The sequence below is a fragment of the Vicugna pacos genome, chromosome 4 (assembly GCF_048564905.1).
Source record: "Vicugna pacos chromosome 4, VicPac4, whole genome shotgun sequence".
NCBI lineage: Eukaryota > Metazoa > Chordata > Mammalia > Artiodactyla > Camelidae > Vicugna > Vicugna pacos.
In genome coordinates, this window is record NC_132990.1 from 45,853,589 (window position 1) to 45,866,107 (window position 12,519).

At 35.6% G+C, this 12,519-nt stretch overlaps 1 long non-coding RNA gene across 1 annotated transcript; it reads left to right on the forward strand.

Annotated features, from left to right (window-relative positions):
* The first annotated feature begins 7,872 nt into the window (after positions 1-7,872).
* LOC140695860 (uncharacterized) lies at positions 7,873-12,296 on the forward strand. The gene is made up of 2 exons (XR_012071690.1): positions 7,873-8,080; positions 11,378-12,296. It is a non-coding gene; the product is annotated as an uncharacterized lncRNA (long non-coding RNA).
* The last annotated feature ends 223 nt before the right edge of the window (positions 12,297-12,519 follow it).

The window sequence follows — 12,519 nt, forward strand, 5'->3', positions numbered from 1 at the left end:
AATAAGGTTAAAGGAAGTGGATTGCAAAACTTAATTTTCCTTGCTCCAACAGCTACAATTCTGAAATAATTCCTTTCCATGAAACTTAAGCTAGCTCATAGCTTCAATGTTAACCTTCTCCAAGAAAAATCCATGCTCTTTTCAAACTTTTTCACTACTGAAGAAGCAAAGCTCAAAGAGCCAATAACAGAACACACGGAATATTACAAGCACAATACAAAGTTTAGTCTTTTGTTTTTTCATTCCCATCCCTTTATTCCATCCTATCCATTAAATCCAAACACACACTGAAGAAATGTATTGCTGATGAAAATCGTATGAAAGATACCACTCTGCTAGCACGGTCGTGCTTAAATGATGTTTTTAAAGATTCTGTGCGGCAGAGATAAGCCATAGAGTCCACCAGTCACAAGCTGAGTGACAGTAGACACGCCACGTGAACTCTCAGAATCTGTTTTCTCACCTGGGAAATTTTCCCACTTTGGAAAATTCACAGGATTGTTTGAGGATTAAATTAGGTATTATACGTGAAGAGTCTGGGGGGAAAAAAGCACTCAACATATGATGACTAAATGTAAACAAATAATGAATAAATATTACCCACTACTTTTCATGGGAAGTTAATAACAATTATACAAGCAAGTCAAAACAGTTCTTAGAGCTAAACTCATCACCTTAAAAGTTCTTATAGGAGAAAAATGGAGAGACTAAAGTTGCATTATCCAGCCAAGTAAGTAATTTATAGAAAAGAATCAAAGAAATCTGAAAAAAACAGTAATAAAGGAAAAATGAAGGCAGAAAGAGTAAGAAAATAGCCAAAGGATTAAACAGATCCAAGAGCTAATTATTTGAGGAAAAAATAAACAATATGCAAATAGAGTTCTGAATAATTTTATTGGAGCACCTATCAGTATCTACTCAGAACAAGGCAGATTTTTCCCAAGGAATACAATCATTGTTAACTAATAGAGCCATCAATGTAATTCAGTGCACTGATACATATTAAAGAAGAAAAATCTGTGTCATCTGGATAGAGGCTAAACTGTTCTTCTCTAACCTTCAACTCATTCATATTAATTAAAAAGAAGATATGGAAAATTAGTAAAATAAAATAAATAAACAAAAGAAGGGCTTAATTTGCTGTAAAGTATATTCACAGTAAACCTACAGCAAGTATCCTATTTCAGATGACATATTTAAAACATTTCTCACTAAATTCAGAAAGAAAGCAGAAACAATACAGGAATAACTTCTTTCACACTTTCTGTTGAACATTGTACTTATCCCAAACAATGGAATAAAATAAAGATTTAAGATGTAAAAATTAAGACGTAAAAATGTATGTAAGGCATAAAATTATAATTATTAGCAAATGTTTTAGCTGGCTTCATACAACATCCTAGGAAACCCACAGATAAAGGATTAAAATCAAAAGAAGAAATGTAGCAAGTCAGTGGTATACAATATCAATATGAAAATATCTATGATATTTCTTTCCACTAATAAAAACCAATTGTATAATGTAATAAAACATAAAAGCCACTACTGACAGCAATAAGAACTATAAAGTATCTGGTAATACATCTAATAAGAATTTGTAAAATCTTCCTGGATAAAATTATATTTAAAGACCCAAATAGAAGACATGAATAATGGAGAGTTTATGGAAAGACTCAAGGTTTTATAGATATCATTTAAGCTTGAATTAATCTCTAGAGGAAAAATAGTTCTAATCATTTCAAATCATTAGAATATGAAAATACGGCTCTAAAATTCATATGAAAGAGTGCCATATGTTAAGTATATATTAGTTAGGATGTTACTTGGTGGCAAGTAACAGAAAACTCATCTTAAAAAGCCTAAACTATCAAGAGGCTCAAAATGCACATCTCACCCTTTATAACGCTGTTCTGTTATTCTTACATGCTGACTTGTCCATTTAATCTGGCTACTGTTGTGTTCAAAAGAGCATAACATTTCCAGAAGTCACATGAGAAGAAAGCAAACAGAGGCTGCAAAGGGGTAAGAAAGGAATTCTAGTATTCATTTCTTAAATAGAAATGAGGGGCAAATACTGAGAGGACATCACACCTCACGGGTACATTTCATCATATGTTCAATCCTAAACTAATTACAGGCAGGCAGGAATGCAGGTGCCACAATTATTTAGAATAATTATAATTTTAAAGCTTCCCCCATCCCTAGGATCTGGGTGTGGCTCAAATCCCCAGAAGTACATCACTGCCCAGTACCTGAAAATGAACTGAAGTTTTATTAGCAAAACAGATAGGGAAGATGACCCCTGGGTAGGCAAACAACAGTGTCTAGCAAAACGGGCATGCAGAGGATACACAGAATTCACTGAATCAATTTAATATTTGAAAACATAAACAAAAATTACAAATAGACAAGTTACAAACAAGGAAATACAAATGTCAAACAAACATGAAAACATGGTCAATTTTACAAAGTGGTCATGGAAATGCAGATTAAAACAATAATCTGGTTCTACTAATTAAAGACAGACTTCGATTTAGAAAAATCAATTCCATTTCCATTCGATCAGAAGTGAGCACACCTTCTGTTAAAGGGCCACACATTAAATATTTTAGGTTTTGTGGCAAAATGAAGGCTATTTTGCAGGTATGTATATAATCATTTAAAATGGAACCATTTAAAAAATTTAAAACCATTATTAGTTTATGGGTTTATAAAAAACAATAGTGGATCAACTTCATTAGACAAACAAAATACTAAAAGCTTAATAATAGTAAGTGATGGTGAAATGCAAGTAAAAAGAGTGTCCTGCAAGCAGGAACCACTATGGAGAATGACTTGGTGTTATCTGTGAAAAATGAAAATGTTCACACCCTATAATCCAATATTTTCACTATTTGATTATTGCTCATAGAGAAATACTTACACATACATACAAGAAAGCATGTACAAAATATTTACAATATCAGGGTTTATTTTACAAAAACATTGGAAAAATCTAAATGTCCATCATCAGAAAATGGCTGAATAATCTAAATGTGGAATATTTGTCTTATTTTTCTCAATGTACCAGTTCTATTTATACAAATATGGCTAGATGTTGAAGATATACTGATAACTGTCAAAAGCAAATTATAGAACAATATATACAGTGTAACATTATGCTAAAAATACATAAAATAATATCACATTTTCTATAGGCTATATAAAGAGAGCTGTACACATAAGGAATATGTTTGGAATGATAGGCTAAACTCATAACTCTCATTTACTTTCAAGCAGAAGGAAGAGACCAGATTTTAAGAATGCCTTCAGAGGAGCTGTGTTTCTGGGTTTTAAAAAATACTTTAAAAATTTTTTTCCAAGGAGAAAGTATTCATACATCACTTGTGTTTAATGAAAAATTCAAAAGCATATATAAAACATTTTGAGAACTTACGCAGAAGAGAGAATTAAGAAGAAAAAATATGAAAATATTTAGCTATAAAGTATTTAAGTATCATAGCTAAAAATTCTATGTGAGTATTAAAACACATATAAATTCTGAAATATGATTTAAGGGTAAAATTTCCTAAACATTTGGAATCCCAACTTGCTAAGCTCCAAACTTAAGGTCACTGAATGAAAGGTTCAGAAGTCCAAGAGTTGAACGTTAAGTCATTGGGGCTTCTCAACTAAGTCCATTTATTTCACACTAAAGATAATGAAGGGGTTTACAGTATGCCACCCCAAAATATTCCACTTTGCCATATGATTATTTTGAGCTGAAGGCACCTGAGAAACAGCAGATGCAGAAAGAGCTCTGACCTACCCTTCCAAAATAGGCCATGAAATTTCCGATGAGAAAGATGGCTTCCTTGTACCACAAAGAGAAGAATGTCCTTGTCACCAGCAACAGGGGGCCAATGCTGAAGTGGCTCTGTGCAAACAAACTACTAAAATAACCCTGATATTCCATTACTTTTGCCTGCCTTTCTAAATGGATCTCCTAGTCACTCTCTAACATTTTGCTGCCCCTACATAGCCCAAACCTCTTTGTCTTGTTATTTCTTCACAAATTTATCATTTGTCTAAAAGGTATAAAACCTGTCTTCCCTGGTTACTTCTTTGGGTCTTCATTCTCTTATAAACGTCCCCATATGTATGGAACAATTGAATCAAACATATATGCTTTTCTCTTGTTTATCTGTCTTAGGTCAGTTTAATCTTAAGTCCAGTTGGAGGCTCTAAGACAGCAGAGAATTTTTCCTCCTCTACAGTAACATTAAAAAATAATCAGATACTATCCTCATCGGGTTTTCAGTACTCTGTTTGAAAAGCCTTCCTCCTTGAATCATTTCAAATGGAAAATAGAAGTGAATACACCATACACACACAGGTCTGATGTTAGGTGAAGGACACAGACAAGCTCTCAGATAATGTCTTTCTCACTTCACGTGACTTACTTTCCTCTTTCATACACGGGATGATTGAGGAATGATATCTAATTACAACTTTCCCTTTATATTTGAATATTGAGATGCCACTTTCTTTATGATCTGGAAAATGGCATTGTTTTATTAACAAATAACTATTCCGTTCTAGTCCTGGGGCATTTCTGATCATGAGGACACAGCAGGAAAAAAAAGATATACTAAGAGGCAAGAATTCACACATTCTTACGATGTAGCACTGAGTAAAACACTTCTTATATTCATTCTCTCTTAAACCTGTTTAAAAATTATTAGGACTGTTTTAGAGCTCTTGGCAAGATGTCCCAGTAAGTTCCTGTCTGATGTATATACACCTCTGTTCAAAATACATATTTTCACCAGATATAGAATTCTGGGTTGATAGCTTGTTTGTTCAATTGTTTTCAGCACTTTCAAGATTTTCTTTCACTTTCTTCAGACCTCCATAGTTTTTGATAAGATGTCAGCAATTAAATCATTGTTCCTCTGAATGAAAAGTTGATTGTTTCTGGATGCTTTCAAGACTTTTTTTTCTTCGGTTTTCAGCATTTTGACTATAACTGCCCAGGCATTTTGTTCTTTGTGTTTATCTTCTTTGAGTTTGACTAAGCTACCTGAATCTGTAAAATTATGCCTTTCACCAATTGGGGAATCTTTTGGCCATTATTTAATTGAATATTGTTCCCTCATCCTCTTCCTCCTATCTTTCTGATAATGTCCCACAGGTAACTGAGGTCCTTTTTTATTTTTCTTTCTGTTCTACAAATTGGATAATTTCTGTTAAACTATCTTCAAGGTCATTGACTCTTTTCTTTTGTCAACTCCACTTTCTAATTAAGTAAAGGTTTTATTTCAAATATTTCATTCTTGAAGTCAAAAATTTACACTTCGTTCTTTTACATATTTTCTGTTTGATGAGATATTTTATCTTTTCTTTCACTTTGAGTATATTTTCCTTTACCTCTTTGAGCATAGCTATAATAGGTGTTTCAAAATTTTTGCAAGTCCACCTTCCAGGTCAGCTTGGAGCTGCTATTCTTTTATTGTTTGTTCTCTTAATAATGAGCGATATTTTCCTAGTTCTTCATATTTCAAGTAATTTGGAGTTGTATTTTGAACACTGTGAATGTTATATGAATTTCATTTTAATCCTCTAAAAAGTGCTAACTTTTTTTAAGCAATTAACTTGGTTGGACTCAAACTGTCAACTCTAAGCAGCTCAAAATCAGTCAACTATTTTATCTGTGTCTGAATTCTATCCCACACAATAGTAGTTCTGGAATCATCCAGAGATTTGGGCAAAGTGTTCACACAGATTTGGAGGTCTCCTTTTTCCAGATTTCTCTTTTCCAGTGTTCTCTCCTAATTTTCCAGTGTCTGTGGTCACCCCAATCTCTGGTCTCTGATTCCTCAGGCCAGAGAACTACGGTTTCCTACAAGATTTTTAGCCACCCTGTTCAAATGTAATTACAGCCTGTCCTCAGGCTGGAGGTCATAAAATAGAACCTGATCCCGTGATACCCTTTCCCTCCCAAATTCAGACTACCCTCCAGTAAGAACTTAATTGGAAAGAGAATCACTGACAGCTTTTTCTGTTCTTGATTTGGCTGAGTAATACAAGAGACGTGGAATTGATTCATGAAAAATTCTCGGAAATTTGTAATTTTGCATGAAGGATTTCTCTCTCATGTGCTTGTAAACTTCTGGAATCTACAGTACTAGTAATATAGTCAAATCTAGGAAAGGCAGTATCTCTTTTAAATATTCTACTTCATCTATTCCTATTTAGAAGTACCTACAGCACTGACAGAAGTGTTAGAAAACAGAGTGTAGAACTTATAAGAGAAAGAAATAAAACAATATTGCTGTGAAAATACAGGTCACCTCACTATGTGAACAGGCAAAATAGTGCATCCCTCCTCACCACAGAGGCAAGAAAAATATAGCAATGATGAAGACTTCATTTGTCCAGGAAAAGACTGCAAATCTCATTGGGTTAAATGTAGCAGTTCTGAAAAATCTTTGTCTAGCCTTACTGACAATCTCAATTCTCCAATGGTAGAACTGGAGACCAAATTCTAACCAGAGAGGAGTTATTTGGTGATGGGGAAATGATAAAAGTCTTGGGAAAAAGTCAGTCCTTTTATCGTAGACCACAATACCTACAGTATAAAAGGTTGGGCAAAGCCAGTCAAACATACCCTGTTGAGCCATCTAGACAGGCCTATTTCAAAAGTAGTATAATTCATGGTTCCTTTGTATGTGGTTCCAAGCATGACTCCTGAATGGTTGGACTCAAGAGAGTCGGGAAGCTCTTACTGATGCAATTCCAATCATGGAACGGCAAATCATCTCAGGTGAAAGAAACAAGGAGGAAATGCATGAATGAAGTATATGGCTCAAAAATGGAAAAAAAGAGAACAAATAATGTGTGAAACCATGGTATCAGGGAGTCTAAGTCCACAATGAGTGGGGTTAGACTCGCTGAGTGCTAAAGACAACACAAACTTTTAAAAATATTATTTCACAAATAAGAAGGTAAACAAAAGAGGACCAGGACCACTGCATGGGACAAAAAGGTGTTAAACTGAAGTTTGGTAGAAAGAAAACAGAACATCTGAATTCCTGTTTTTGCTTCTGATTTCTCTGCCAAGTATAGAAAAAGCATTCATAAGGGAATACAAAAATCCAAGGGTAGTAAACTTGTTTTATATGAATTCAAGTCATTTGGCTTAGATGAATCATATCCCAAGGCTCTAAGAGAACTTATAAATGAAATCACTCAACAACCACCCTTGTTTTATGAGAAATCTTAGAGAAGGGCAAAGGAAACTGAAAACTGGAAGGAAGCCAACATTAGGTCCACTTTCAAGTGGAAAATGACTGGCTTGGCAAACAAACCACCAGATACAAGGATGGACTACTAAAGGAATGGATGGTGAGGACCTCAGAGGAGAGGGCAGACATCATAAAATGTCTCAGAATGTCTGGTCACATTCCACGTATGTTTTGCTCGGAGAGGATTACAGGACTTGTCTAATATGAGAATCCAGGACACAAAGCTTATGGGGACTTCAGCGAGTCCACTAACAATCAGATAGTTTTATCTGTAGGTCCTTATGAATAGAATGGAGAAATACGGATCGAATGCTAAGAAAGATGATCAGATTAGTAGCTGGAGGATGTATTGTAGGCAAAGAGTAGTGCGTAGTAATAAATTGGTGTCAACCCCCAAAATAATGTTGACAGGTGTTACAGATTTAACTGTCTGCCCTCCAAAACATGCTGCAGTCCTATCCCGTTACCTAGGAATGTGACTTTATTTTGAAATAGGTTCTTTGTAAATGGAATCAAGTTAATATGAGGTCATTAGGGCGGGCAATAATACAATATGTTGTCCTTATAAGAAGAGAAAAATACCATGTGAAGACAGAGACACACAGGGGCAGCATGTGACGATGGAGGCAGACATTGAAGGGCTGCAGCCATACGCCAAGGAATGCCCAAGACTGCCCGCAGACCACCAGAAACTAGGCAGAGGCAAAGGAGGATTCTTCCCTACCAGATTCACAGGGAGCATGGCCCAGTCAACACCTTAATCTCGGACTGCTAGCCTCCAGAACTGTGAGAGGGTACATTTCTGCTGTTTCAGCCACCTAGTTGGGGGTATTTTGTTACAGCATTTCTAGTACATTATCAGGGTGTATCCTAGAATCAGGAGCCTGATTCTGATCCTGTCCATTCAACATTCTAAAAGGTACTGTGACAACGCACAGGCATGCTAAAAAGACTAGGAATAAAAGTCATAAGAATATAAAAGAACTTAATTCAAAATAATAATATATAACTACTTTAATGCAGTTTATCACCATCTAAAAATAAAACTACACAAGTATCTTCAGAACTTATGTTTCCAAATTTTTACTTACCCAGAAATTCAAGAAAATCATTGTTTGCCTTAATAAATTAATTATGGATCTTTCTACCATTTTAATAAGCATAACTGGCATAGAATGCTCAATTCCAAATATAATGCCTTAAGGAAGTGTGAATAATGATGTCTAGTTCAGAGGAAGGGGATCAAAATCATGCCACATCGAAGTTTAAAATGACAAAGAGACAGGGTTTAGTGTGGGGAAGAGACGACCCACAGCAGATGCTACACTGTCTACAAATGCTGAAGAAGCACCTGATGGTTTCTCCATCACCTCAGGAGGCCTCACTACTTTCAAAGAGTCTCAAACTCCTATTTCTAATGTACATCAAGCAACGTGCTACCTCTACCTGTAGCTTATATCAAGTGTTACATGGTGGCTAATAAAAGTGTTACATGGTGGCTAATAACAGAAATGCAATATTCAGTTAATTCAGAGATACCTTTCCCCCCACATTTTAACATCCCTGACATCACAAGTTGTCATACAATCACAGACACCCAGGTGGCAGTCATAAAGGAGTTTTTACCAACTGGGCATGGACAAGCGTGGGCATAGCTGTTCACATTTTTGTCCCTTCAGTTGAATAATAAGCATTGCGGCGACGTCAGCTATTGAGTTTAACTGCCACGTAGAATGTCTTTAAAAATACTGTATTTTGATTTAACGATGAAATGAAACTATGCAGATGAAGACAGTCATGGGAACAGGGCAAAAATGTGTATGTTTGTGGAACAAGTATGAATTAGCAGAGCAAATATTAATCATGGGAGGAATGACTGCAATTCTGTGTTTTCTTGCAATGGATCAGTCAAATTCTTTACTAGACTTAGGAAAATACAAGGCATTTTGCTATGTTGCGTAGTTGATTTACATACAAAAAAAATTGTCTATCTTCTACTAAGCAACACAGTTGAAAGCAAGATACACTGCTGTATTTCTTGGAATAGATGAAAGAATATTCAAAACAAAAAGAGGCTGGTGTGATCCTTGCATGCATCAAACAGCATACAAAGGCACTGTTTCACAGTTTAATTGGCAGCATTTTTGTTCTTAGTGAAATATAACTAATGATACAACTTATGACTGATAATCTTAGATTTAATAAAATACGGTGCTTTTTATTTATACACAACTTTATCATTTACAAAGCATTCTCACAAATACCATTTTAGTTGACCTCAACAGCTACATGAAATAGGTGGTCTTTTTTATAACCATTTAACAGAGGAAAAAATTAATGCTCGGTAGCTAATTAATTTGCTTATAGTCACTTGTTTAACACGTGTCAAAACTGAAACTAGAGTCAAAGATTCCTGACTCCTATTCTTTTTCTATTTAAAAAATAATGGATTCATTTCTTTTTCCTGAAAATACGTATGTAAATTAAGGTGTAATGAAGAGAACATCTAAAATATATAAAAGCTCAGGAGAAGAATCGTGCCTTTTGATATCCAAAAAGCAAACTGAGTGAATCATTACTCTTTTCAAAACCATTTTCTCTTTTACTTGGTGCAAGGAGGGGCTCAGAAAACAGAACTCCTGCAGAAAGTTGTTGTAAGTGATATAGACAAAAACCCACTCTTTCTCTCTTGGGAAATAATGAATAGCTTTGCCATTTTACCTCCACCAAAGCCAATGCAATTCTGAAATTAAATAAGATTGACACAGTTTCATAATCTAGGCTCACACAAATGGATGACAACAAACACAGAACATGTAATTTTTCAAATATCCGTCTGTGCTCTGAGGCAAATATTAGCCTCTTTAATATATCTCCTTGACATAAAGCATAAAAATATTCTGATTCCTGGAGTTAAAATAAAATTTAAAATAAAGAACTACAGTGTATTACAGTTTTATTCTCACAAACTTCACTTAACCATCTTAGTCATACTACATCTTAATCTTAACAATCCTGTGAAGTGTCATCACCATCATCGTCACCAACACCATCTTATCATCATCACCATTATTACCACTATCACCATCACCACACCATCACTATCACTTGACAGAGAGAGAGACTGAGTCTCAGAGCAATCATACATGTAACTCAAAGTCACTCTGCCAACAAGTGGGTTGTCTCCATATTTTGGCTACTGTAAATAATGCTGCTATGAAGATTGGTACAAGCATCTATTTGAGTCCCTGCTTTCAACTCTTTTGGGTTTCTATTTAGGAGTAGAATTGAGGGATCAAACGGTAGCTCTATGTCTAACTTTCTGAAGAAGTACCAAACTATTTTCTACAGTGGTTGCATCATTTTATGTTCCCACCAGCAATGCAGAAGGGTTCCAATTTCTTCACATCCCCTCCAATACTTATACTTTTTTTTTGATAATGGCCATCCTGATGGGTATGAAGTGGTATCCCACTGTGGCCACTGTCCATTTTTAATTGAGTCATTTTTCTTTTTGTTGTTGAGTTGTAAGAGTTCTTTATATATTTTTGATATTCCTTTTGATTAAACAACATCTGTTACATATTAATAATGCCCAGCATGAGACTGATATACAACAGAATCCCCTATAATGATTTCCATCTAGATATTACCACAGAATTGCATGTTTAAAGGGGAATTTACATGTGGGGAGAGAAGCATTTTACTAAGTTTTCTGAACAACCAGGGTAGCAGCAGGGTCCACGTTTCGTATTCAGAGCAAACGCAGGCTGCAGTTCCCACCATGCCTCCTTGTGCACATTGTATCTCCATGTGCACGAGTTTTCATTTTTTAAGATCTGTTACTTTAAGAGCTGAGAAATTACTTTAAAATTCACAGTAACTTTCAAAGGACAGGATTAGAAGCAGCCATTTGGTTATTAATGAAGAGCTCTAAAATGGCAATTTTGGAAAAACCACAGGGTGGTGGAAAATGGTATTTTATTAAATGCGGTAAAACCTCCAAGCACAAAGCGAGCAGGGGCGGAGGGGGGGGAGAGGGACGGTCTCTGTGAGTGGCTAAGTGATGGCTTTCCATTTCCTTACCACAGAACGTGTCAGGGCAGCGCTAAGGACTCCCATTCAAATCCAGCAGCCGCGGACAGCCCAGGTGGAATACAAACAGACGCAGGAGAAGCGGGGCAGGGTTAGCCGAGTGTGCAGCTGGCGAGATTGATGTCGATACTCTTCACTGCCAAGTGAAATGCCAATAATGCTTGTATAGCATTTTGTGAGGGCAATGGGAGTATTGATTCCTGAGCAATAATAAAGAATGAAGCCGCTCTCTCAGGTATAAAAATATTGGCAACTGTTACAAAGAATTGACTCATAGGGGCCCGAGTGCTGGCCTGTCTTAATACAAATAATCCAGGCTTCAGAAGGATTTCAAGAGCAGCCAGGCATGGTTCTCAGGCACCAATTCTGCTATTAATTTACCTGAGGCTTTCACGGGCCTCCCAGACTATCAGCCAATTGGTCTTAGTAGAACAGGATTTAAATGGATTCCTGAGGTCTCACTGAGAGTTCACAGAAAATAAAAAAAAGAAGAAAGGAAAGGAAGAAAATAAGAAAAAAAGAAAGACTAAAATTTTTACGAACACATTTTTAAAGCTACAGGACCTATTGTTGTTTCTTTCTGAAAAAGAAGTAATACGTATGGCAACCACCTAAACAAAGAAACACTGTATGTGCTTTTAAACACATTTCTATTAGAGGTGCGATTTCCAAGAAGAATGTTTTATGCTGTGGATTACAATAAGTCTTACACACTGAAAGCAAAATGTAACACTTGCAAATACTTGTGCAGACCTATTATATTTAATGATATCATATACTTGGCAGGAAAGCTTACAAACATAAGTTTACGTAGAGCTGGAAAATTGGACTGAGAAGAGCTACAATGCCCCACTCCCATAATCACCCCTTCCTAAATCAGTGACCTCTTGGAGAAATAAAAATAAATCATCACCACTGGGACATCTAAATGTCTTAACAACTTTTGCACAAGGTAAAAAGCCCTTGGTCTCACATGAACTCAGTACCTGGCCTAGGGATTATAAACCTGTTTGAAATGATGGAATCTTTAAAATATAGAACCATGATCAACAGAGAAAGTTTTAACAATTGTATGACTATATAAATGTATAAATACATATATAAGTACACACACACATATATTTATATAAACTGGTTT